The sequence below is a fragment of the Aotus nancymaae genome, unplaced genomic scaffold, assembly GCF_030222135.1.
Source record: "Aotus nancymaae isolate 86718 unplaced genomic scaffold, 86718_ANA_hifiasm-v0.15.2.pri h1tg000117l, whole genome shotgun sequence".
Lineage (NCBI taxonomy): Eukaryota > Metazoa > Chordata > Mammalia > Primates > Aotidae > Aotus > Aotus nancymaae.
Genome location: NW_026988532.1, coordinates 4,813,227 through 4,838,999, shown reverse-complemented (window position 1 = coordinate 4,838,999; position 25,773 = coordinate 4,813,227). Strand labels below are relative to the sequence as shown.

General features: G+C 31.9%; 1 long non-coding RNA gene across 1 annotated transcript in view; it reads left to right on the top strand.

Annotated features, from left to right (window-relative positions):
- The window catches only part of LOC135272604 (uncharacterized), a 31,054-nt gene extending 8,387 nt beyond the window's left edge, over positions 1-22,667 (top strand). Inside the window, exons 2-3 of the long non-coding RNA XR_010340624.1 lie at positions 19,154-19,256; positions 22,322-22,667. This is a non-coding gene — a long non-coding RNA (uncharacterized LOC135272604). The remainder of the gene's footprint in view (positions 1-19,153; positions 19,257-22,321) is intronic.
- Positions 22,668-25,773: the final 3,106 nt, after the last annotated feature.

The window sequence follows — 25,773 nt, the reverse complement described above, 5'->3', positions numbered from 1 at the left end:
AAAGCAGTTAAAAGTGTATGTCCACACAGAAACCTGTATGTGGATGTTTATTCATAATTGCCAAAATTTAAAAGCAACCAAAGTGTCCTTCAGAAGATGAATAACTAAATAAACTGTGATGCATCCACACAATGTAGTGTAATTCAGAGATTAAAAGAAATGTGCTATCAAGCCATGGAAATACATGGAAGAGTCTTAAATGCATATAATTAAATAAAAGAAAACAATTTCGAAAGGTTACATACCATATGATTCCAACAATATGACAGCATAGAAAAGGCAAAACTATGGAGACAGTAAGGCGTTCAGTGTTTGCCAGAAGTTGTGGGCAGGAGGGATGAGTAGGTAGAGCACAGTAGAGCACAGAGGATTTTTTAGGACAGTAAGATTACTCTGTATGATACTATAATGATGGATACATGTCATTATATTTTTATCTAAACTCATAAAATGTACAACACCAAGATAAACTACAGATTCTGGATGATAATGATGTACCAGTGGACGTTTACAACTTGTAACAAATGTACCTCCCTGGTGAGGGATTTTGAGAATCTGGGAGACTATATGTATGGGGAGAAGGTATATATAAAAATATCATCTTATATACTCAGAATTTCACACTCTGCCAAACTAAGCTTACCGAGCGAAGGAGAAATAAAAGCATTTCCAGACAAGCAAGTACTAATGGGGTTGGTTACCACTAGACAAGCCTTACGATAGATCCTTAAGAGAGTGCTAAACATGGAAATGAAAAATCAATACCTTCAACTACAGAAACACACATAAATACATAGCCTGAAGACCATATAAAGCAACAACAGAAGAGAAACCACAAAGCAATAAGCTAACAACTTCACGATTGGATCAACAGTCCCTACTTAAAAGGCAGAGTGTCATGTTGTATAAGAATACAAGACCCATTCATCTGATGTTTTCAAGAGACTCAACATACATGTAATGACAATCATAGGTCCAAAGTAAAGGATTAGAGAAATATCTACTACACAAATGGAACCAAAAAAGATCAGGAGTCACTATTATATCAGATAAAACAGATGTTAAAACAATAACAGCATAAAAGGACAAAGCAGGTAATTAATGAATGATAAAGAGTACAACTTAAGAAGAAGACTTACCTATCTTAAATATATACACACTCAACATTGGAGATCTCAGATTAATAAAGTACTTCTAGACCTACAATAACAGACAGACAGCCACACAATAATACTGGAGGACTTCAGTCACCACCCTGACAGCATTAGACAGATAGTTGAAACAGAAATCTGACAAAATTCTGGACTTAAACTTTTTGATGGCATTCTTTCATTTAACAAACAAACAATCAAACAAACAAAAACCTCAAGAAACTTAGCATCAAAGGAAAATACCCCAAAATAGTAAGTGCCATCTATGACAAATTCTCAGCCAAAATCATACTGAGCAGGTAAAAACTGGAAGCATTTCTCTTGAGAACTGGAATAAGACAGTGATGTCGACACTCCTATTCAACATAGTATTGAAATTGCTAGCCAGAGAAATAAAGAAATAAAAGGCATTTGAACAGGAAAAGAATAAGTCAAACTATGTATTTTCACAGATCATATGATCCTTTGCCTAGAAAACCCTAAAGAGTCCACCAAAAGGCTTTTGAAATTGACAAATGATTTCAGTAATGTTTCAGAATACAAAATAGATGTACAAAAATTAGTAGCATTTTTATACAACAAAAATACTCATGCTGAGAGCCAAATTAAGAACATAACCCCATTTAAAATATTAACAAAACACTAAAATTCCTAGGAATATGTCTAAGCAAGATGATGAAAGATCTCTACAAGTACTACAAAACACTGCTAAAGGAAATCATAGATTATAGAAATGGAAAAACATTTCATGCTCATGGACTGGACAAATCAATACTCTTAAAATGGCCATACCTCCCAAATCAATCTGTAGGATAAACACTATTTCTATCAAACTGACCACATTACTTTTCACAGAATTCGAAAAAACTATGGTAAAATTCATATCAAAGCCAAAATAGTCAGAATAACTAAAGCAGTCCTAAGCAAAAAAAATTGAAGCATCACATTGCCCAACTTCAAACTATACTATAAGGCTAGACTTGCAAAAAACAGCATGATACTGGTGGTACAAAAACAGATACGTAGAACAGTAAAGCTACACACCTGCAGCAATCTGATCTTTGACAAAGTCAACAAAAAATGAGCAATGGAGAAATGACTACCTATCCAGTAAATGACGCTGAGATAGTGGGCTAGCCGCATGCAGAATGAAAATGGACCCCCATTTTTCATTACATACCAAAATCAACTCAAGATGGATTAAACATTTAAATGTAAGATCCCAAGCTATAAAATCCTAGAAGAAAACCTATGAAACATTATTATAGACATTGGCCATGGGAAAGCATACATGACTAAGGTCTCAAAAGCAATTCCAAGAAAAACAAAAATTGACAAGTAGGATCTAGTTAAACCAAAGATCTTCTGCACAGCAAAATAAACTATCAAATAGTAAATGTACAGCCTGCAGTATAAGATAAAATATTTGCAAACTAGGCCTCTGGAAAAGTTTTAATATCTGGAAAAGTTTTAGGAGGAACTTAAACAATTGAACAGGTAAAAAAAACAACCAGCTCCATTAAATAATGGGAAAGGGACATGAACAAGTACTTGTTAAATGAATGCATACACAGTGCCAACGAACATATCAATAAGTGCTCCACATCACTATTCATCAGAGAAATGCAAATCAAAACCACAATGAGATACCATTTCACACCACTCCAAATGGCTATTATTAAAATGTCAAAAAGTAACAGGTGCTGGTGAGGTTATAGAGAAAAGGGAACACATATGCTATTGATGGGAATGTAAATTAGTTTAGCGACTGAGGAAAGAAATTTGGAGATTGTTCAAAAAACTTAGTATTACTGTTTGACTCAGCCATCTATTACTAGGCATATACCCCTCCCACCAAAAAACACATATTTATTATCCCAAACAATTGTTCTTTTCTTTTAAAGTTGTTGAATATTATTTTGTTTTACGGATGTTCAACCATGGATCCATTAAAGGGTCAATAGTTGAATTTATGGATTATGGATTTATTATCATGAATTTATAATTTTTTATTTATTATTATGGATTTATCCAGATTTTGACAATAATGAACAATGCTGATGTAATTATTCATACAGAAGCTTTTGCATGAACATTACTTACTACTCTGGGATTAATGTCCACAACGTGCATTGGCACGTTCATCACAGCACTATTCACAATAGTAAAGACAGGGAATCGACCAGGCACAGCGGCTCATACCTGTAATCCCAGCACTTTGGGAGGCCGATGCAGGCAGATCACCAGAGGTCAGGAGTTCAAGACCAGCTTGGCAAATATGGCAAAACCCCGTCTCTACTAAAAATACAAAAATTAACTGGGCATGGTGGCATACTCCTGTAATCCCAGCACTCAGGAGGCTGAGGCAGGAAAATTGCTTGAACCCAGGAGGCAGAGGTTGCAATGAATGGAGATCTCACCTCTGTACTTCAACCTGAGTGAGAGAGCGAGACTCTGTCTCAAAAAATAAAATTAAAATAAATAAATAAATAGAATCAACCTAGGTCCCCATCAGTGATGGATTGTATAAAGAAAATTTAGTATATATACACCATGGACTAATATGCAGCCATGAAAAAGAACAAGCTCATGTTCTTTTGCAGCAACATGGATGCATCTGAAGGACATAATGCTAAATAATTTAACACAGAAAACTAAGTACAAATTAACACACAAAAGCAAATACTAGATGTTCACTTATAAGTGGGAGTTAAACATTGAGTACTCCTGAACATAAAGATGGCAACAATAGAAACTGGACACTACTGGAAAGAGAAGGGAGGGAGGGGGACAAGGTTAGAAAAACTATCTATTTGGGTGCTATGCTCAGTACCTGGATGACAGGATCATTCATATCTCAAACCTGTAATGTAATATACATAGGTAACAAACCTGCACATGTAGTGCCTGAATCTAAAATAAAAGTTGAAGGAAATATAAAAATAAAAAATAAAAAAACCCAGATTCCTTCAAAAGTTAAATTGTTTACATACATCTTGAAATGTATAATACAGTATCATAAACAAAATAATAACACTGATACTGTCAAGAGCTGAGCCATCACCACAGGATCCCTCATGATGTATTTTATAATAACACCTACTCCTCTACTCTAAAATGCTGGAAACCGTTGATCTGTTCTTTATTTCTGTGATTTTGCCATTTCAACTTGTGAATGGATTTATGTAGTATGTAACTTTTCAGAATTAACTTTTATGATTCTGCATAATTCTCCAAGATTCATCCAGATTGTTGTGTGTGTCAATAGACTTTTTTCTTTTCTAATTGCTGAATAGTATTTTCTTTTACAAATGTTTGACCACAGATCCATTAGTGAACATCTGGACTTATCCAGATTTTGGCAATAATGAATAATGCTAATATAATTATTTATACACAAGTTTTTCATGAATATTACTTATTACTTGTAATATTAATGTTCAGGGGTGCAGTTACTGGATTGTATAATGGTTGCATGTTTACTTTTAAAGTTTTTTCAACCACGCTGTTTTCAAGAAAAGTTGTAGCATTTTACATTCCTATTAGCAAAATATGAGTGTTCCAGTTTCTCCATATCTTTCCTAGCATTTGATATTGACACTTGTTCTCATTTTAGCCAGTGTGATAGGTAGGTAATTAATGTCATTGTGATTTTAATTTGCATTTCCCTAATGGCTAATAATATAGAACACATGTTTTGTGAGCTTATTTGCTAACTATAGATTCTCTGGTGAAATAACTATTCTTTTATTTTTGCCCATTTTCTAATAAGATTGTTTTCTTACTGTTAACAGTATTCTTTATATATTCTAGACATTGGTTCTTTACTAAATATTAAAAAAAATACTTTCTTTAGCTTGTCTTTTCATTCTCTCTTAAAAATATCCTTGGCGGAACAAATTTTTAAAATTTTGATGAATTCCACTTTAACATTTTATTTGTTGTGTTTTGTTGCTTAGTGTAAGAAATTCTTGCCTAACTGTAGATCCCAACCTTTGCCTAACCATAGATCCCCCACATTTTCTCTTTTCTTGAAAGATTTTATAGTTTTGTGTTTTACATTTAAGTTCATAAACCATTTTGAGTTAATTTTAGTGTAAGATATGAAGCTCAGGTTATATGAATTATGTTCCATGCCCACCATTAAAGTTATTTGTAACAGGGAGTATAACTCCCAATCAGATGAGAGTAATAATAGATTAAGATTTAAAAAATTACTACATTAAGTAAGATAAGAGAGAGAAATTGTTGAAAAGAATATAAAACAAAAGAAAATGTTTAAAAAGTCAATTAAAATAATTCCAATTATAACTAATCACAATAATATAAGATCAAAAACTTGCAAAAAACTAAACAATATGCCAGACACATGGTTTTCATTATAATGCTGATTAAACTATATTGATAGATTAAAATGTATGGCATATACATTATTAGAGATAAAAATGGTCACAACCTATTCAAAAGCTTTAATTCAAAGAAAACTATAGAAATAAAATGTTCATACTCCCATTCATGGATTAATGGGTTATGGGATTAATAGTTTATCAAGAGTATGAAACAGGTAGCTTTACAAGAGGAGTAAGAGAGACCTGGGCTAGCAGACAGCCTTGTCACTGTGTGATGCCCTGTCAACTTGGGACTCTGTAGTGACTCCCAGCTACCAAGAAGGCCCTCTCAAGATGCAACCCTTGAATTTAGACTTCTCAGTCTCCATAATTGTAAGAAATAAATTCATTTTCTGAATAAATTATTCATTATAAGTATTCTGTGATAAGTAACAGAAAACAGAGTAAGTCAAGGTTATTCCTGAATCTTCACTGTGAGAACCTGACAGGATTCTTGAAGGTAAGACATGAAAGTGAAGTATCCCTTATAAAATTATAAGTGTCAGGTGTTACTTTAGCCTTCAGCTACTCATCAGAATTACTATTTAAGTGTTCATATCAGTTTATGACTCAAGTGGCATGGGCTACAAGTAAGCAAAGTTCAGCTAGAACGCATATGCACCTGTCTCTCCAACATTTGTGAATTGCAATTTGCTCTGAAACCACAGTTCTCTGATGGGTAGAATACAATTAATTAATTTTAAAGTCATCCAAATTTTTCTTGTTGTCAGATATTGAGTGATTATTTTGAAGCTTTGTACATGCCAGAAATTAACTGAAAGCCAAAGATTAGCCTTTTCTTCACCAAAGAAAGATATTATCTAAGGTCTTATTCTCTAGATACAACCCATTTCCTAGGGAAAACATGTTAAATATGGTAAACAAAGGCTGAGAGAGAATACTCAGGCTCTCTGTAACTTATAATCGTTGACAAAAAAAACAAGCTTTTTCTTTATTTAGACTATTTTAACACCAGGAATTTCAGAGCAATGGATTGGTTAGTCAGATTGTTTGTATTCTTCAATGAGGCTACATAAATTTGTAATTTTGATATAATTTTGTCTTAAAATACAATTACTATATGTTAACATTCATGGTTAGTAATTATGGCAAGATTCTGGAAGAGTATGACGTGTTTCAAAAAATTTATATACATATCATGAAATATATGACATTTTATGGCATTTGTCTTTTATATATTAAAACGAGTCTTGCCCTGCCAATAAAATCTATTCATTTTATTATAGTCACTCTAGCTGTCAAATTTATTACTATATCCACCTGGCATGTGAATCTGCATTCTATGCATTCTCCTTTTATTGAACAGAATTTATGATCACTTTCAAAGCTCAATGAAATAAAACAAACAATTTCCAACAGGATTCATCAGCAGAGTAGGTGAACATTTTGTTGATACTCTGCACAGGAGACTGAGCTTAAAATAACTTTTGAATACTGTTATGAAACAGGCTGTTTAGGGGCCTGATGCACCTAATTTAAGTACAAGATGGGATGTGGTAGCACTGTATGAATTTACTGTTGCTGCAAGGCAGTATTCTATATTAAAAATTCTATACTAAACTTATAACTGTAGGAGAAATTTTAGTCAATGCTTGATGTCGAGTGGCATTACTCAGCATTGTTAGATTATTGTTTGGAATTATATACAATTTTAATATTGCCACTGCAAGTTGAACCTCATGAACTTTAAATCTGCATGTCATGACAATACATTAAAATGTCTTCAATAATTATGATTAAACTCTAGTTTCCATCCTTCCCTTGCCTCTAAGTGAAGAAACATTTTCATTATCTAAATATAGTAGTCATCTCTTTACACAAATGACTGAATCTGAAAATAGGTCTATATCTACATCACTTTATACGGTGTGTTACTTAGGAGTGTGTGTGCAAGCATATATGCAAATGAATGCATTTTGCATTGGTAAGTTTCATTTTAAAGCAAACCAAGTCTAACTCATATTGTTAACCGGAGAACCACTATGTAAAGAACTCTATCATTTAGCCATCCTGGTTTGCACTAATGAAAATCACCAAACTATCCAGTGATAGTGACAATGTCTTTTCTTCTTGCTATAGGCACTGCCATTCACATTGCTAGGTTAAAGACAAAATAAATTAACATTGTTTAACAAATACACTCAGTACATTAAATGGACTGTGGATACTATTATTTTGTACTGGTTTACAATCAGATAAGAGAAAAATGCAAAAATTTATGAAATAGTTATTGAATAAACTAGTCCTATATGTATAAAATAAACATATATTTAGTATTACAAATATAATGATGCAATAACTAAATTATCCTTATTAAAAGTCTTTGGTGAAGTTTTGTTCAACAAGTTATTTAAAAGTAATAACACCTATAGAAATATTTCTCATCTTTCTGACATCCAGTGTATATTTCTCTGCAGGGTAAAGAAAAAATAATGACTCTTTTTCCAGGTCATTTGATTAGGTGGAAATAAATTTACCTCTGATTAGTTTGTGGAGAACTTTCTGTTCCAATGCACACACAAAAAATGCAATGTTTTGTGCTCACGTACCTACCTATTTTCTAATTTATTTCTGTCTACTATTAATTTTCTAGGCTTAGATGCAATGTTGCATATTTTATCTACTTTATATTGCATTCTTGTTGTAAAAAATTAGGAATTCTAGTTATCAAATGGATATATAAAGTTATTTAATAATTATACAAATGTGGCAGGTAGAGCCTTATGAATTTTTTTTTCCTTCTTGAATATAACAATGGGGTAAGTAAGCTAATAAAATAGAATGAAAATAAAATATTAAAGGAAATTTACCAAAAATCAACAGGACATTTTATACTAAATAACAAAATGCTGAAGCAATTTTCATTAAAATTGCAGTAAAATAAACATTTCTACTATACTAGATATTATTATTTATGATTAAAGAAAGCTAAAGCTACTGTAATGAGAGATTATAATTAGCATACTTACGGTAATGCCCAAATCATCAGGATTTATAAGTGATATAATTGTATGTGACAAAAACAGTAATACTTTGTAAAATAACTAGAGTTACTAAGATAATTTATTAAGAAGGAGAAATAAAAACATATATTTTAAAATAATTATGATATATTGGTTCCAAAGAAAATGAAACGTTATTCTCTGGAAAATTGAGAAAAAGCCTATTAAAGGCATTAGAATATACATATTGAATACATACTTGTTATATAAAATAAATCATATTAAAGATGTAAATCATGATGATATAAGGGAGAATTATACAATATTTACTTAAAAATTTGTTTTGAGACTGCCTAATTTTTTTAAGTGTTAGTCTTTTGAATATTAACACAAAATGATATAATGATCAGTATAAATTGATTTATGTTTATCTGGCAAACTATTGTGTAACTCTGAGGAATATTTCTATTCTATAGAAGTAGTTTATTCTATTATATGGATTAAAAACCTGTTTATTAAAAAAACACCAATGGCTCTTGTGTCTGAAAATAATTAACAGGAAAGCTAGACTGTGCACAAATTTTGGCATGTCTATATAAATGAAATCAAAAGAATACGGGAAAATACTGCAACAAAATAGCAATCAAATAGTTCACATTCCTAATGTGCTTTAAGCTTTTATATATTGACAAGTAAAATATTCAAAAAATAAGTGGAAAAATTATGAAAATATATAAACACCAAAAATATGGTATCTATTTGGATAATAATAAGAATTTCAAGTTAAATTATTATGATATATCACTATCGTCCATTAGATGGCAAAATATTTACAAAGAAAAATAATTTCCACTATTAGGTACAAGGCAGATTATTCTAATGCGCAAAAAGATTGACCAATTTCTTCAAGATTTTAGGAGGGAAATAGGAAATAATATATTCAAATTGAAAAATATATTTACCTTTTAACATTTCGTTTTAAGTACCATGTTGCTCTAAAAGCACTTGCAGTAAAAAGATTTGTCATATAAAGACTATAGAAACATATTTGTAAGTTTGCTATTTTGTTAGCAAAAACAGGAGACCTGATATCTCAATAATAGAGAAGACTGGTAAACTGTATGGTATTAGTAACATGCTAATTTGGAGCTCTTAATTAAATCTTGCCTAGAAAGACTTTCAGAATGTATTCTTAAGTTAAAACAACAACAATAACAACAACAAAACCAGAATAATTGTGTAGTATATTCTCATTTTACAAATATCAAGCCATTTGATAACATCACTCACAAAAACATAGCTGTACAATTTTATCTTCCAGATCAGTGTGCAAACATAGCAAATATAAAAATGTAGTGGAAAACTTAAAAGGCCTGTCTCATTAATACTCTTAGGAAATATATAAATTATGTAAGTATTCTTATTAATATGACTTAATTAAATACAACCTCATAATGGAAAGATTAACTAATATGGCTCGTATTATGAGATAAAAGATTTCACACATACTAAACTAGATATTTCTATCTCTTTATATTTTTATTTTTCCCCCAACTTTTTTGAGATATAATTAACAAATTGAAATTGTGTGTTTATGATGTATACTATTATGTTTTGACACATGTATGTGTTCTAAGATGATTACTTCAATCAAGCTAGTTAACATGTCCATCTCTCACATAATTCCATTTTGCGTGTGTATGATGAGAGCATTTAAGATCTTTGCTTTCTTAGCAAATTACAAGAATGTAATTTAATCACAAAGCTGTACATTAGATCTTCAGAATTATTTTTTCTGCCTAACTGAAACTTTGTATCCTTTGACCAACATCTCCCTATTTCCACCACACCCCAGACCCTAGCAATGATCATTCAACTCTGCTTCTATGATACAGATTTTTTTTTTTTTTTTATAATTCTAAAAAGTGAGATTATGCAGAGTTTGGTATCTGTACTTGGCTTATTCACTTAATATACTGTCCTCCATTCATCCAATTTGTAAGAAATAACACAATTTTATTCTTTTTTAAGGTTAAATAGCATTTAAACTTCTTTAAGGGTAAAAGGATTCCATTAAATATGTGTGATATACAAACATAGATCACATTTTCTTAATTTACCTAGATGGACATTTATGTTAAGTTCGTATCTTTGCTGTGACAAATAATGGTGCAATGTGTATGAAACTCCAGATATCTCTTTGAGATACTGATTTCAGTTCCTTTGGACATACGCAAAAAAGTGGGATTGCTGGATTATATAATAACTTTATTTTTAATTTTCGAGGAAACTTCATAGGGTTCTGTAATGCCTATACCAATTTACACTATGATCAAAACAGTGTACAAAAGTTCCATTTTCTTCACAGTGTTGCTAACAATGTTTATCTTTTGACTTTTTATAACTACTCTAACAAATATGAGGCAATAATTCATTATAATTAGAATTTTAATTTCTGTTGATTAGTGATATTGGATATTATACCATATACCCGTTGGTCATTTGTATGTCTTTTTTTTTTTTTTTTTGATAAATGTCTATTCAGTTTCTCCACCCATTTTATAACTGGGTCATTATTTTTTATATTGATTTATTTGAGTTTCTTAAATAGTTGGCATATTAACACCTTATTACATATATGGTTGCAAAGATTTTCCTCATCTTTGTAGGTTGTCTTTTCACTCTGTTGATTTGCCCCTTTGCTGAGCAGAACATTTTTAGTCTGATGTAGTTCTATTTTCCTATTTTTCCTTTTGTTGCCTGTGCTTTTGGGGTCATAGCCAAAAAACAATTCATTGCCAAAACCAATGTTAAAAATATTTTCCCCCATGTTTTCTTCTAGTAGCTTTGCAGTTTCAGGTCTTCTATTTAAGTCTTTCATCCATTTTGAATTGACTTTTATGTATGGTGTAAGAGACGGGTGTCATTTCATTCTTCGGCGTGTATATATTCAGTTTATTTAATACCATTTACTGAAAAGACTTTCCTTCCTCTATTGTGTGTTTCTGGCAACTTTGACAAATATCAATTGACTGCAAATGAATTATGAATTCTGCTAAAATTGAAGAACAAACTTAAATTTATAGCGACTTTAGGTGGAAGAATGGTGAAATCATCAATGCTTTACCAAAAGTTTATGTGGGCAATGCCCCAAAGAAATCATCAGTTTATAAATATATACCTGGTTTTAAGAAGGAACAAGATAATGTTGAAGATGAGGTCTGCAGTGGCAGACCATCCACATCAATTTGCAAAAAAAAAAATTATTTTGTACATGACTTAATTGAAGAACACAAATGATTAACAGCAGAAACAATAACCTACAAAATAGATGCTCTCTGTTGGTTCAGCTTATATAATTCTGACTGAAAAATTAAAGCTGAGCCAATTTTCCACATGATGGGTGCCAAAACTATTGCTCCCAGGTCAGCTGCAGACAAGAGCAGAGCTTTCAATGGAAATTTTAAACAATGAGATAATGATCCTGAAGCATTTCTTTGAAGAACTATAACGAGATGAAACATGGATTTATCAGTAAAATCCTGGTGACAAAGCATAATCAAAGCAATGCTACCAAAAGGTGGTAGTGATCTGGTCAAAGCAAAAGTGGACTGGTCAGGAGCAAAATCATGGCAAAGTCCCCTTGGAGATGCTTAAGGCAATTTGCTTGTTGACTCACTGGAAAGCCAAAGAACAATAACATCTGCCTATTATGAGGGTGTTTTGAGAAAGTTGGTTGAGGCTTTACTACAAAAAAATGCCTGGAGAATCTTCACCTGAGTCCTTTTCCGTTATGATCGTCTTGTGCTCATTTCTTTCATCAAATAGGGTGATTTTATGTGAGTTTTGATAATAAATCATTAGGCATCTATCATATAATTCTGATATGGCTCCTTCTGACCTTCACTTCCTAATCTTAAAACCATATTTAAATATATTTTTCCAATTAATAGTATAAAAGAGAGTGCATTGACATGGTTAAATTCCCAGGAACCTCAGTTCTTTAGGGATGGACTAAATGGCTGGTATCATTACTTACAAAGGTGTCATGAAATTGATGGAGATTATGTTGAGAAATAATGTGTGTGTATATATATATATATATTTTTTTTTTATTGCATTTTAGCTTTTGGGGTATATGTGAAAAACATGCAAGGTTGTTGCATAGGTGCATACATGACAGTGTGATTTGCTGCCTTCCTCCCCTTCACCTATATCTGGCATTTCTCCCCTTGCTATCTCTCCCCAACTCCCCACCCCTCGCTGTCTCCCCCACTCCCCCCCAACAGACCCCAGTGTATAGTGCTCCCCTCCCTGTGTCCATGTGTTCCCATTGTTCAATACCCGTCTATGAGTGAGAACATGCGATGTTTGATTTTGTGTTCTTGTGTCAGTCTTGTATATTTTATGTTTTTCTTGTTTAATTCCATTTTCCACAAACTTTTTGATGTCCCCTTCTGTGTGTGTGTGTATGTATTGGGAGGTGTGTGTGTGTGCATGTGCATGTGTGCATGTGTGTGTGTGGACAATCTCCTATTGGTTCTGTTTCTCTAGAGAACCCCAATGAATATACTCCATTGGATCCCTCAAAAAGGAGGTAATCCTGTGATACTTTAATAATAACCAAGTAATACTAACTGTGTGGTAAGTTTTTATAGCAGCAACTGGAAAGTAATACAGCTTTTGTATCAGGAAGTGGAATGCTGCTGTAGCAATTACCTATAAATGTGTAATAATATGTGGGTAGGCACAGTGGCTCACACATGTAATCCCAGCACTTTGGGAGGCCATGGCAGGCAGATCACTTGAGATGAGGAGTTCGAGATCAGCCTGACCAACACGGCAAAACTCCATTTCTACTAAAATTTCAAAAATTAGTTGGGCGTGGTGGCATGCAACTGTAGTCCCAGTGACTCAGGAGGCTGAGACAGAAGCATTGCTTTAATCTGGGTGGCAGAGATTGCAGTGAACTGAGATCCTGCCGTTGCACTCCAACCTGAGTCATAAAGCGAGACTGCATCTCAATAAATAAATAAAAATATATATGTAACAAATACCTGTGAATTTGTTACGTTACCTGGGGAGAAGAACTTTCTTGATGTGATTAAGATAAGGATATTATAATGAAAAGTAATCCTGGATTACCTGAGCAGGTTTCACATAATCACAAGAGTCTTTTAAAAGTGGAAGAGGAAGTCAGGTAGAGAACCAGTTCATGGTGGTGTGAAAAGGACTCACTCTGAAGTGACTGGCTTTGAAGATGAAGGAAAGAGACTTGAGTCAAAGAAAGTAGCTAGTTTCTAGAAAATGGAAAAAAACAGATAATAGATTATCCTCTAGAGCTTCCAGAGAGGAGCACAGCCATGCCAACACCTAACCTTAGCCCAGCTACTTTCAAGACAAGGCTTCTAACCTCCAGAACTACAATAGATTAAATCTGTGTTGTTTTAAGCCATTAAATTTATAACAGCATTAGTAGGGAACAAATATAATTCCTTAATGTTATAAAATATAGTGAGAAAGGATAAACTATTCAAAAATATATTTGAAATTTTAAGATGTACCTTGTCACTAACAAAAATTGTTTCTAATATTTTGTCATTTTGTCACAGTGTTTTTAATAAACATAGGTTTTTAATTAAGGGATTTTAAAATACATTTGTAATACCTTCTATATTCATTAATTTTAGACTTCATTTTATATCATAGTAACAGTATAAATGACATTTCTATTTTGGTATTTTTAGATTTCGTGTATAGATACAACATTATCATAACTTTTTATAGATATTCATTCACATAATATGCTTCTGTTCTTTTTCATTATAACTTAGTAATTTCTCCAAAATTTACTCTATCCTGTACTTGAATTTAAATTTGTTCTCCCTATAGAAACATGGTTTTGATTTTACTTAATTGTGAAATGTATTTCCACCACTGATTCTGTTTATTCCTGATAAAAGAAGCAGCTTTCAGTAACAGAATTTAAACATGTTAATAAATGTTTCTATATTGATTATTATTGTGAAAAAAGGTTCACATTAAGAGGTTGGTGTTTCATATAGCCCACATAATATTAAAAATATATACTATCTGTTTGATACAGGCTCATACTGTTAAATTGAGTATGTTATAAACAAATATATTGTTCTGCTGACTACATTATTGTTTATGAAAAGTTAAAGGGTTACCTTACATTTGAGAAAAGCATGAAATCTGTTACAGTATACGTGGTACTCTTCAGGCTTAATGAGATATACCACATACAAGCTACTGATAGCGATTTTTTTGTAAGATAAAGAATCATTTATTTTCATTTTAATTATTTTAAATAATACATTTGGTGTATTTAATATATTTTAATTATACACAAAATGATTTATTGTTTATTTTGTTAATTAAAATTTTAATTTAAGCATTATCATGAATCTTTTATTAAAACCTGTAATTATGAATATCTTCCACATTACTTTGCCATTTAACTAAAATGCCTGGGTTATGGTATCATAATATAGGAGGGTATTAAATTAATAATTGTCTAATGGCATAGATTATGCATATAATATTTTTCCTGGTTTCTCTTAAATTTATCAAAATGTTTTATACATAGTGGTGTGTGGGAGAATACTGGTTGTGTGGGACAGCAATCAATCTCCTATGACACTAGAAACTGATAATTTTGGTTAATACAAGGAAATTGTAAGGAAGTTTGATGCTCTATCAAGACATGGGTCAAATACTTTCAAGTCTACTAAAGATTGAAAAGTAAAAGTAGAAAAGGATAGAGACCGATCTCTTCCACTTCTATACTCAAAACAGGAAATTTCCTGATACAGCACTAAATTAACATGTGACATAAGCTAAGTTGTTGCTCTTTTTATAGTTTAGAATGATAGTAAGTGGTATGAGATGGAAAAAAATATGACAACATAGTTAAGGAATGGCAAGGAGCAAGCATTAGAAGTCTAGTTAATACACCCTTCAAGCATGAGTGGGGCAAGCACCGTAAGATTATGTAATGGCACATGTTCTCACTCATAGGCGGTGTTGAACAATGAGAACACATGGACGCAGGGAGGGGAGCACTACACACTGGGGTCTGTTGGGGGGAAATAGGGGAGGGACAGCCGGGGGTGGGGAGTGGGGGAGAGATATCATGGGGAGAAATGCCAGATATAGGTGAAGGGGAGGAAGGCAGCAAATCACACTGCCACATGTGTACTTATGCAACAATGTTGCATGTTCTTCACATGTACCCCAAAACCTAAAATACAATAAATATATATATATATATATATATATATACACACATACATATATAAAGATTATGTAATGGAAACATAGAGAACCATATCTATGGGATGTCACTGTTGAGATTTTTATTAATGCTTACCTGTAGATCAAACTTCACTAAAATTTTCTTGGGATATAATTTCTTATCATTTGTCTTAGCTATTATTTTATAGATAAGAAAGTAATTTCATATATATATTTATATATAATCTTATTTTGACACTCATGAGCCATTTTGTGTTTATTTAACTTGTGGTAGATTTTAAATCTTCACTTCATACATGTCACACATGAATGTGTATTTAGCATACATACACTGCTTAGATTGTAGCATAACAAACATCTACCATGTTAAGATGAGAAGAAAGGCAGCAAACCACATTGCCACGTATGTACCTATGCAACAATCTTGCATGTTCTTCACATGTACCCTGAAACCTAAAATGCAATAAAAAATATATATCTTTATATATATATATAAAGAAGTAGATTGGCTGCATCTCAAGTTTCTATCAGTATTTGACAGGCAATTTTAATGAAAAAGAGCTAAGATGATGTACAGTGAGCTGGGCATTCTTGAATCATTTTACTCATTCTTATGTGGATAAATGTTTTATAAGGCTTTTAATATAATATGAATATATAGCTATTAGACTTCTTGGTAAGGTACAGTAAAAATATTATTAAGCCCAGAGGAGTTAATAACCTGACTAGGAGGTTGTGTATATTTTGTAAGGACGATATATATTGTTGCACTTAAATTTTTCAAGTTTGACAGGAAATGATGGGAATTTTATCCTGAAGGCAATCATCTTCCAAACAGAGTAACAGTGTGAAGCAAAATACTGAAAATGTCAACATTTCACACATCATTGATTCTTAATGCTTCTGAAGCTGTTTTTTAGTTTCCTGTGGCCACGGTTAAAAAATTGACATTCTTTTTGTAGTACTTTTCAACGTCTTAACATCTTTTGAATCAGAGCTAGCAATGTTATTTTTTACTTGTTTTGTTATAAATTCCATTCCATACCTGTTAGAATTTATCACTTGTGTTTTGACAAACTCCGTATACAAAAGATGTTTATCATTGAATCTTCCAGAGCTTAAAGTAAAAATCTCTGTCAAGTTATAAATATAAAATTATTTATTCTTCATCTTAGAGGAAAAGGTTTCAACTTCTCATCGTTGTGTATGATGTTTGCTGTGGGCTTGTTATATACAGTCTTTATTGTGTTGCAGTGTGTCCTTTTTATATATAATTTTTGAGTATTTATCAAGAAAGATGTTGAATTTCATCAAATGTTTATTCTGCATCTATTGATATTATTATATAGTTTTTTTCTTTCCTCAACACTAATGTGATATCCTACTGCTGTGTATATCTTGAGCCACCCTTGCATCCTACGGATAAATCTCACTTGCTTATGGTGATAGATTGCTGAGGATTTTTGAATCTATGATCATCAGGTATACTAACCTGTGAATTTTCTTTTCTTGTGATTTCTTTGTCTGGCTTTACTATCAGGGTAATTCTTGCCTCACAGAGTGAGTTTGGAAATAGTCTCTCCTCAATTTTTTGGTAGAGTTTGAGAAGAATTGGAATTAGGTCTTTGAATATTTGGTAGTGTTTCACATTGAAACTACCCAGATCCTGGCCTTTTCTTCGATGGGAGATTTTTTTATTACTGATTTTCAGTGTTCTTACTCATTATGAGTCTGTTCAGATGATCTATTTCATTATTTAGTCATACTAGGTTATATCATCCTAGGAATTTATACTTCTATTTACTATAATACTAGAAGGTTTATCCAGAGCAATTAAACAATAAAATAAAAGCCATTTGAATCAGAATGAAAAAGTTAAATTGTCTCTGTTTGCTGGTGATACCATATTATATATAGAAAACTCTAAAGACTCTGCCAAAAATAGGACCAATAAACAAATTCAATAAGCTGCCTTATAAAAATAACACATAAAACTCAGTAGCATTTCTATATACCAACAATAAATTGTCCAAAAAAGAAATCAAGGAACCGATCTTATTCACAGTAGTTTCCAAAAAATACTTATGAATAGAGCTAACCAATAAGGTGAAAGATCTATACACTGAAAAAAAAATTCATGAAAGAAATCAAAGAAGGCACAGAAAAACTGAAAGATATTCTGTTCTTGAATTTTAAAAATTAATATTCTTGAAAAGTTTACATTGCCCAAAGCAATCTACAGATTTTATGCAATCCCTATCAAAATTCCAATGAAATGTTTCATAGAAACAGAAAAATAAATAAAATTTATACAAAGCCACTAAAGGCCCTGAATAGTGAACAAAAATAATGCCAGAGGTATCACACCACCTGTACCTGGACTAAAAAATACTACAAAGCTACAGTAATAAAAACACCTTGGTGCTGGCATAAAAATAGATATATAGACCTATAGAACAGAATAGGGAGCCCAGAAATAAAGCCACACATTTACAATCAATTGTTCTTTTTAGTTTTTAAAATTTATTTTATTTAATATATATATATACACACACACACACATATATATATGATTTTAATGTGCTAGGAATATACATATATATCATTTTTATGTAGTAGGTATATATCTATATATAGATAGATAGATGTATCAATATAGGAGATTATATATATGAGATATCTATAGATAGGAGATGTAACTCATATGTATATGCAACAAGATCTCACCGTGTCACTCAGGCTCGGGTGCTTGGCATTATTGTAGCTCACTGTAGCCTCAAACTCTGGTCTCAATTGAGCTTCCTGCATCAGTCTCCCGGGAAGCTGGGGCTACAGGCATGGATGACCATGACTGACTAATTTTATTTTTAGTCTTTTTATAGGGACATGTTCTCACTATGTTGCCTAGGCTGTTCTGAAACTCCTAGTCTCAAGTGATCCTCCCACCTCAGCCTCCCAAAATATCAGGATTACAGATGTGAGCCACTGTGTGTGGCCTATTTATAATCGGTAAAAATCATGCATATTTATCATGAAGTATAAATAAGTTGTGCAGTGACTAAATAAAATTAATTTATATTTTCATTACTTCACCAACATCTTTTTTGTCTGTGTCAATAACACAAAATCCACTCTCTTAGTAGTTTCCAAGAAACAATACATTATTATTAACCATCCTGGAACTTCTTCCTCCTGACTAAAATTTTGTATCCTGGACCAAAATCTTCCCAATTTCACTCCCACGTCCAGCTCCTGGCAAATTCTACCCTGCATCTATGAATTCAACTATTTTAGATTCATCATATAAGTGAGATAGTGCACTATTTGTCTTTCTGTGCCTGATTTATTTGGTTAACTGTTTTTTTAAAAAAAGGTGTGAAGAATACACAACAGAGGAAAGAGTCTTTTTGATAAATTGTGTGGAGAAAATGGGATATATACTTGCAGAAGAAAATTGGACTCTTAACTCACATCAGGTACAAAAATAAGCCTAAAATGCAATAAAATGCAAACAACATAGAAACTGTAAAATTGTTATAAGAAAACAGAGGGAAAGGTATTTTTGACATTAATCTTGACAATAACACTTTAGAAATGACTTCAAAAGCACAGACAATAAAAGCAGGTGAGCCCATCCTAGTCCAAATTAGCAAAACCATCTCACTTGCTTATCAATCTATACCAAGTAAGAAATTGCCTATTTAAGGCACTAATTTATGGTATGTTTGTTATTCACCAAAGCTAATGAATACAAGCCTAAATCACAAAATAAGTTAATACACTAAAGTAAATCTCTACCATTAAATACTGTGCAGCTATTAAATATAATGCACATATCTATATGTACATATATTATGTTTACATAAGAGTTTGTATTAAAATAGAATAGCAGTGTGATCTCTGGGTAGGAAAATTAAGTATTACAATGACTGTCTCAATTTTGTTTTTCTGACACATATCAAATTATTTAAACCTGCAATATATTTCAGTTCTACATCTCTGATTATGGAAATATCTTTGGTTTAAAATATTTGCTATTGTTTGATTTACCCATGTAATATATTGAAAGAACAAGAGTTAATTCACATGATACAAATGTTGGAACAGGCTTATACATAAAAAAAAATCCCTTATCAAAATTGTATGTATTAGAAGTATTTTTAAAGATACTTCTTTGATTTAATGAATTGTCTCTAAAACCTTTCAAACAAAATGTAGTTTTAAAGGAATTGAGAATTTTAGCTAGTTTCACATATGTCATATATATGCTCCAATTTTCCCCTCTAAAGGAGCTAAAAATAGATATGATTCTTTTGAGGGTTTAAATGAGTCAAAATATAAAAGGTTCTTAGGGTAGAGTTGAGTATGCAGTGATTACTTAATAAAAATTAGATTTAATTATGTAGTATTGAGCAGTGCAGCTTGGAAGAAATAATTTGAGAATCAATCCCACTAATGACATTTTTAACCTATAGACCTGGTGGGATAAGATCATAAAGGAAGCACATCTAGATTGCTAAGAGAGAAGGTCAAGTGTTAGAATTTTGAAAAATAGCAAATGTAAGAGCATAAAAAAGACAATTATCCAAGTTATTTTCTGAAGTCCTGAAATCAACCTGATCCTTAATAATGATGATAGCTAGTAAGTTTGGCCGACTTACTTATTGCAAATACTAGTCATTCTCTGAATGGATTTGAAAATCTTCTCTTGCATATGCACACACACACACACATACACACACACACACACATACACACACAGTACACAACAGCATGAACCAGTCATGCTGGAATAGTGTGTCTTGATGTGTGGTTTCAATTACTGGAAACAGGGGAGTCATTAGAGAGGCCGCAGCTGGCGAAAAAGCCAAACCAGGTGATATGGGTTCAAAGTTGTAGGAACATATAGCAGTTCCTTTGGAGCAGACAAGAAAGAACAAATTAGAAAGAAGGTTTTATACATAAGTGGAAGTGCCAGACTTGGAAACATTTTTATACAAAAAAAAAAAAAAAAATAGATATTGTTGAATAGGATGCTCCTTACTGAAGGTTTGGGCAGAATATTAGCAGTTAAAAATCAGGTTCAACATGAATATACCTTCATAGTAATTTCATATCCCTGAAGAAACAAACCAAAGCAAAAAGTCATTTTCTAAAGAAATCTCTTTTTACCACTATAGTCAAATATGTTTGCTTTTTTATACTGCTTAAACAAATATGGCAAAATCATATTTAAATATGTTCATAAAATATTAATATATCTAATACTATAAAGGCTGTTTCTCAAGGACAGATATAATTACCTATTCTTGCTCTTAGTGTGTGCTTCCCAAACTTATTGGTCCAAGTGATAAATTCAGAACAAAGCAGTACACGAGAACTTTCTGGGTGTAAAAGACCAAAGGAAAAGATGGATGAACTGTGATATGAACTATGAATTTTCCATTAAAAGTAGAACACGGGAACATGGAGTCAGGAATGACAACTGTGCAGTAGTGCCAAAGAAAATATAACATTAAGAAAAATTAAATAATGCTGGGCATGGTGGCTCACGCCTGTAATTCCAGCACTTTGGGAGGCTGAGGCAGGCAGATCATGAGGTCAAGAGTTCAACACCAGACTGGCCAACATGGTGAAACCCCATCTCTATTAAAAGACACAAAAATTAGATGGGCATGGTGGCTCATACCTGTAATCCCATCTACTTGGGAGGCTGAGGTAGGAGAATTGCTTGAACCAGGACCCGGGAGCAGAGTTTGCAGTGAGCCGAGATCACCCCACTGCACTCCAGTCTCGGCTACAGAGGGAGACTCCATCTCAAAACAGACACACACACACACACACACACACACACACACACACACACACACAAGAAAGAAAGAAAGGAAAAGAAAAAAAAGAAAAGTTAAATAGATTTCCCAAATGAAAACATTATTGATGCAAGAAAGAAGTAACACTGAAAGCATAAGTGGTTAGATAGCTAATGTTTTGTGGAAGGTTGTATATACATGCATATATACACACGTATACATACACACATATACATATATTCTGATAACTTTTGATACATGTGCATTATTCAGTGTATACCTGGGATTGTCAAAAAAAATACAAAATTGGCAACAAATTCAGGTAGAAGGATAGAGTATGACTGTTGGCCCTCCTCAAACGTTTATGTAAATGGAAGGAGCCTGGAGTTGGCCTGTGGAAAAACGGTGATGGAAGAAAAAGAAGACAATGGCTTCTTCCTCAAAGACATCATATTTTGACAGCTAAGACTGGCATACTGATAGTAGTCTTATTATAATCTTTGACTAATCAGAACAGGATTACAACTTCCTCAGATTACTTAACTAAGAGTTACATAAATGTACCGAGGTAAAAAAAAAATGTGCAATTTAAAAACGTTTTGCCCTGTTGCAATAGTAGTTAATATGTAATGTGGCCTTCTTTTGTAGAGAGAAAATATTTGAAAGCACTGTCTGACACTATTTTGTCAGATTTGCATGCCAGACATTTTGTTCATGTGTTCTTTTCACAGCAGGAAGTCAAGAAACTGGGAAAACGACTGACTGAAATGGAGGTCTGTCTGCAGGAAATAACTGAGTTATGATAGTAAATTGTGGGAGAAATCTTAAATGGGTCAGGAATGCAGCAATGCATTGTTATTAATCTTTTCTTATTCCAAATATAAAACGACAAACTGACACACATATGTGCACACATATATACACACTGTTCTTAAAAGATAAATAATTTTCATTGTAAATATTTTTATGTATAATATAGATAATAAAATTATATTAGTAGGTGACATGGATTTCAAACTTCTTTCTTTTCAATTTGAATAGACTCTGAATACATAGGTTTTACATGGTTTCCACATCCTTAGCATAAGGTAAAGAGAAAAGAATCATCATAAGCTTTGGTTCAGCTGCTGGTAGATTTATAATCTGATTTCTTTGGAGTGTTAGGAACATGATATATGGGTATCTCTTTCGGAAATTAGTTTACATGAGAAAGCAAAGTTGATTTTTCATGGAATATAATAATAACTGGATTTCAAAGTGCTGACAATAAAATATTTTAAAACTATATGCAAACATTTTCTGTCAACTTCAATGGCTTTTCTTTTTTATTCTGTCTGATAATCATATACTTATTACTCTTAAGATATAAAAACAGTGATAACTATATCTATTTAGGTTATATTGTAGTGTTTTTTATTTGTATTGAAATAGCTGTCATAGTATTAAGAATAATAAAATATGACTATTCTGTTAGGCACCATTTTATTTGGTGTACTTCAAAAAATATTTGAATATATTCAGACAAAAAACCTTGTTTTTCCATTTTCTTTATTTTATTAATGTCATATGATTGCTATAATTTATTGTTTTATAATCAATGTGTCAAAATATGGCTATTTTGCATGTGCAATGTATTATCAGTGACACAAAATAAAATAAAATAAAATCCTAGCAGTTTACAGTCAAATTCCTATTGTGTACTCACCTTGATTCTATAATATTAATCACTAAAACGTTCACAACAATATTTTTCATATACTGTATGCTTACTGGACACTGGGTTAAACATGTTTTTTACATTATAATAGACGACTTTCACAACAGAGCTATGAAACAGGAGATTTGAATCTAAGAAGACTCAGCATTCTTGCACAAGATTACAGGGCTTATGGCCAAGCCAGAGTAATAACTCTTGGCTCACTCATTCCCAAAGGCTAGACTTCTTGCCAAGAACATGAAATGTAATTATATGTTAAGAGGCTTATTAACTAAAAGTAAATGTTATTTATAATTTTACAGGTATTGGTTATGAGTAAAGTCTATGTATAACAACTTTTTCTTAATGTAATAATATTTTAAGGTTATTGTCTACTTATATTACATGCCGACATAATACAGTGATTGTGTATAAGTACACTTGTTATGAAGATATAGCTAATCGTGAACTTTAGTTTTGCTATTTACTAGCTAGTAGACTTAATGGGTTACTATATTAGTTATAAGAGGAATACATGTGTTTAGATACACAGTTGGAAATGTCAGCATGTACAATTTTTACTTCTATTTCCCTTTTCTCTGTGTGTGTGTGTGTGTGTGTGTGTGTGTGTGTGTGTGTTGGGAATCTTTCCTTCTCTTCCAGCTATTTTGAAATATATAATAAATTACTGTTAATTATAGTCACCCTACTGTGCTATGTGCTATCGAACACTAAAACTTATTCCTTCTATCTCACTGTATACCAAAAGGTTTTCAGCTAACACAACTCTAGTCTATTTAACCGGCATTGTTTTCTAATCTTTATTGCCTTATGTCCCATTAAACAGAAGTCTTCTATTATGGAATAGTGAAAATTCTCAGTATGCACCACCAGTAGGGTTATTTCTGTAAAAAGCTTTACTCACTGTTTAGAATTGCACATTTTTCAATATATTCTAAGCAGTCAATTCCTCAAACTTTAATGTTTTTCAAAGTTTTCCCACGATTCAGTTTCAAGGCAGAAGGAAGGCTGTAGGGAGGGTGGTGAAAAAAGTAAACAAAATTCATTCACATGAATGCTGAAAATACACCGTCTGCTAAGTGTGTGTAGTAAAGTCTCAACTTAATTCCAAACACTTTATAACTTTTGTCTCATTAGGCATTGTGTTGACTTCTATATTCAGAACTCTTCCCCAGTTTTGCTATGTGTAAAGTCTGCTGTGGAAATTTTTCCAGTGTTCAACCATTAGGTGAATTTGATTCTTCGGATAAGCTATATCGTCTGATTTATCTGTATTAGTAATGAAAATGTCATTTTTGCTTCCCTATTTACTTTGTTTCACTCTCAAATTTTTAGAATTTGAGTGAAGGATTAAGGGAAATATTTTTGGGGGGTCCTCAGATCTCAATATGTATTATATAATTGGAAAAGTATGTGGGTAAAATTATTGTATTAATGTATTGAAGCTACAGAAAGATACCAAAGCAATAAATAGAAATATAATGAGTCCTCAACTATTTAAAGAGTAGCCACATGAATAACTGAGCTAAACTAAATTTTATAAGAGAGGACATGACCAAGAAAAGTGGAAATGTTCATAACTATTATTTCCACACAATGTAAGATTGAATTTAATAGATTCTCACCTTTAATATGTATTGCTTTAGTAAGGAAAATAGGACTTACATTATTTAAGTAAAGAACTAATGGCCAATTGCTAAATATTTGGTGGAGTTAAAATAAATATAACTTAGTGACATCTCCAAAAGAGATATATGAACAAGAATGTTTTATCTATTAATCCACTTGTGTGTAAAATTAATAAAAACTTGTATAGATGTTTTTATGTCACCAGACTGAAAGATCTTTAAGTATAGGGACCAGATTGTATTCATCTCTGTATCTTTAGCACTGTAAAGATAACAACAGAAGACTTTAAAATACGTGATAAAATCAGTTGCACTTTGGTGCAAACTGGTAGCTTATGTTATATTTGTAAAAGAAGTTACTGCAAGAAAGCTTTAATCCACTCAAATTCATGAATCAGCAATTCCTCAATAGTCTTGCAGCCATTACTTTTTCAAATATAAGTTCTCAAATGAATATATTTCTAAACTACTCATTAACTTTGATTAATAAACAAAGAACAAAATTTAATATTTAAGCCAAATGCCATATGGTTTATAAGGTAAAAATGCACAGATATCATTTGCACATACAAAGGTCTTAAACATGGTAAAATAGTTTTCAAATAAACAGAAATATTTAAAATTTAGAAAAAATTGGAATGTTGTTTCTAACCTACAATAGGAGTATCTGATACAGAGTGAGCATAACTTAAGTGATTCAAAAAATATTCATTTACATAATTAAAATACTTAAAAAGATAGTTTATCTAATCACTTTAAATTTAGATTTTATATACATCTTATGAATATAACATTTCAGAACTATTATATGCACTCATTAATAAATACAGTTGTCGAG